The sequence below is a fragment of the Nicotiana attenuata genome, chromosome 10 (genome assembly GCF_001879085.1).
Source record: "Nicotiana attenuata strain UT chromosome 10, NIATTr2, whole genome shotgun sequence".
NCBI classification, from domain to species: Eukaryota; Viridiplantae; Streptophyta; class Magnoliopsida; order Solanales; family Solanaceae; genus Nicotiana; species Nicotiana attenuata.
This window is the reverse complement of record NC_031998.1, coordinates 37,919,015-37,922,861: the sequence shown is the minus strand read 5'-3', so window position 1 is coordinate 37,922,861 and position 3,847 is coordinate 37,919,015.

Genomic DNA, 3,847 nt, shown 5'->3' with positions numbered 1-3,847 from the left:
GAAGTGCAAAAGCTCAAAACAACCGGTCGGGTCGTTACACATACTTACTCAATCTATCTACCACAACCAAGATCACCTCTTTGCCATTGGACTTAGGTAGACCTTCAATGAAGTCCAGGCAAATATCAGTCCAAACTCCTTCAGGAATTGGTAGAGGCTGCAACAATCCAAGAGATGCAGCAAGATCATATTTGTGCTTTTGACATATATCACATTTGCTGATGTACAGCCTGGTATCCTGGCTGAGAGTCTTCCAAAAGAACAAGGATTGCAATCTCCTAATTGTGGCATCCATACCAGAGTGACCTCCTTGAGGAGTGGCATGCCATAGTTTAATGATAGTTGTTTTCAATTGCACATTATCACCAACCACTTGCCTGCCCTTCCACCTTAGCTGATTGTTACACCAAGTATAGGATTTATAGGGCTGCTGTTTTGTAGCTTAGTGATCACCAATTGCAATGCTGGATTAGTGGACTAGGTAATCTGAATTAAGGAACAAGGAATCATTTGAAGTCAACAAGGAAAGAGATAACAACTTAGCATCTGGTTTCCTTGACAAGACACCAACAACCTTGTTTTCCACCCCCTTTTTGTACTCAATAGAGAAATTAAAAGCCATGAGTGTTTACCTCAAAAATACGAGTAACAATTAAACTTGTTTGTGGTTTTAAAGATACGTGATTTAGTTCAATACTAATTAATAACCAATAAATCTAATATATAAATGAAAGAAGTTGAATCAAACCAGCGTTTAAGCCAATCTTGACCTCGAGCTGTAATCACATTGAGGTTGGTCAACAAGAACAGTAAAGTAAAGACAATAAAGTTAAGAGACAATTCTAATGAGTAAAGAGCAAGAAAGTAAGAGAATATATTATTTTGCCAATGATTGATGGTGGTTACAAACGATTGGGGTCCCCTTTATATAGTAGGGGAACCCTAAATAAGGTACATTTTTATTTACAGTAAGGAATCTTATTGGGACAGCTGTCTAACCGCCTAGTACGGATTTGTACTAACTCGTACAAATCGATTCCGGAATTTATGCCATGATCTTGGGGATGTGGCGGGAATCTCACTCTTTTTGTAACAAACCAATAACGACATCATCTCGGGGTCGGTAATACTCGGCTTTGGTGCTCATCGCGTACTTCGATCCTCGACCCTCATACTCTGTCATCGGGCTCAAGCTCGATCCTTTGGGATTGACCTTGATCAATCCTGAACTCGGGCTTGAGGAAACTCTTCGAGCTCGTGAAATCGGGCATACCTGATTTCGACCGTATAAAGATAGTCCCCGCATTTCTTAGAGTAAGATGATAAGAAACAATCTAATCCTCGATCCTCCATTGCCTCGATCATGATGTCAATCTCGTGACATCAGCGACTGAAGTGATTGAAAGGTCGCGTCTGCATAGTTCCCAAGGCCATTAATTGAAGGCGGATGATGGTTGGCCATTGGCTTCTCCAAATCGTTAAAGCTGCCACTATAAATAGGTCAATCTCACAACTTTTACAATCTTTACTTCTCAAATCTTTCTCAAAACCTCACTAGCTTCCTCATCTTTCCTGAGTTCATCATTTTTTCAACTTTTTCTTGCTACAGCATCAACTTCTTCTCTTCTTTTGAATTTCTTAATAGTAATGGCCAAAACATCTAAAACCATTCCCCAGAAAGAAAAAGCCTCCTCACCATCGCGTCCAGCCGGTGGTAGAACGGCGGTGCCACCTTGTATCGAGGAGTGCATTCTCGGGCCATTCAAGCTATCTTCTGATTTCAAGGTCGATAAGCCTGCATCGGTTCCAGGTCGATGTGAGCCCATGTCTCGATACATCTGCTTGATAACAGAGACGAACTTGAGCAGGTGAAAAAGGATTGTAATTGGGAGCATAAGGATGTCGTGATTCCTTCCCCCGAAGAGAACATCACCACCCATCTGGTAGGGTACTTAAGCGTGTATACCTTTCACATTGGGTCCTATAGATCTAGCACTGGGTCCGTAGACCCAGTCATTCTTGATTTCTGTCAACAATATCAGGTGACGCTTGGCCAGATTTATCCTTCTTTTTGTCGCATCGTCAATTTGATCAGGTATTTCTCGGGCAAGGTCAAGGGGATGCCTTTTACCCTCGACCACCTGATTAGATTGTACAGCCCTCGCCTTTATCAAGGCGGTCTGATAAAGCTCCAACGTCGATCCTCGAAGTCGTTATTCTTAGCATCGATGAGGGCAAGAACCGAGGATGTATGAGCTGATTTGTTCGAATCAAGACTTCCGATTTGATTCCTGCTAAGAGGATGCCATTCCCCAAGGAGTGGAACATGAAACATAAGTACACACCTATCGATGATGATTACTGATCTTCTTTCCCTATTCTTCCTCGATCAAATTCTCTTTCGATGGTGCAGCTGCCCTTTGGTTTCCTGGTGCGATTCCGGACCTCGCAGGTTGGGTCCGTCAACTGGCTTCCACTTCTTCACATGCAGAACGTTGTTGGCGTGATTTAGCCAAGGGTCGGTGGGAAGCTAAAAACCATGGTGAGCTCCCTTGTTTATATATTGGTGTTTCTCAGTGAAATACTTACATTACCCTTACACAGGCCTCGGAGATGCTGTTGCTATGAGGCCGCCCCCGCCCGGTGAAGAGGAAATGCCGAAGCCAACCAAGGAGAAGAAAAGGCAAAGGGCTTCACCAGCACGTTCCCCGAAGCCCAAGAAAAACAAAGATCGAAAGCCCAGGGCCGATCATGTAGCCTTATCTGTGGAAACGGTCCAACACTTTCGAGATGATGAGGAAGAGGGAGAGGACGATGACTGTTTACTGGTAGCTCGGAAGAGGGGGAGCACCGAAGTTTCGAAGGTCACTGAACCGGTGGTGGCTGATGCGGTTCAATCTTGAACCGAAGAAATCTCGGAGGGGAGTTTGAGCAGAGCCCCGAGCCATCGGGCAGCAAAAGAGCACCTCGTCTTGGAGGTCATTTAGCGGGTGAGCCCGAGGCGCCTAGTTCTGAGGCCCTCTAAAGAGAAGATATTGTCCCAAGTGAATCACTTGGGATAATTAACGTGGATGAATCGTCGCCTGGCCTTGTGTTCTCCGAAGGGCAATTATGAGATATCCAGGCCATGAAAACTCCCGATTTCGGAATGACCCACAAAGGGAATGATATTTTTCGGGAGTGCTTTATAGGGGTCGAAGATGGTCCCTACCCTAACGCTTTGTTTATCTTTGATGAGTCTCAGTGGCTTCTCAAACAAGTAAGTTTCGACCTCCATTATTACGCTTGAGTTTTATTCTCATTTTTCTGAGTCTGACTCCTTTTCTTTGTGTGAAGACTGTGGCGCTTCATCGACAAGCATTCTCCAAATCTCGAGCCGAGCTTGCCCGATGCGAGGCCAAACTCAAGAAGCTTGTGGAAGATAGGGACAACCTTAAACGCCTCTGTGTAGAGGAGATCAGGGATCTCCAAGCTGAACTGGCGAAGGCTCATCAAGAGCAGACTGGGCTCATTGAGTTGGTAATGTAACCTTGGGGATTGTTATATGTTCATTTGATTTAATGACTAACACTTTGACTTTGCAGGCTCAGCAGAAGGACGAGCTGGTGGAGCAGCTTCGAGAAGAGCTCAAGGTGAAAGAGGCCCAGACCCTGGGGTGGAAGCAACATATGGATCGTCTCGCCTCGGAGAAAGACACACTCAGAACCAGCTGACTTCGATCGAGCGCTAGCTTCAAAATGTAAAGGGAGAAAGCTTGGCCCGGGGTCGAAAGATTGAGGAGCTCGAAGCTAAATCAGACGCTGAGCTTGCAAAGGCCAAATCTGAGGCAGAGGCCTTTGTGACCTCT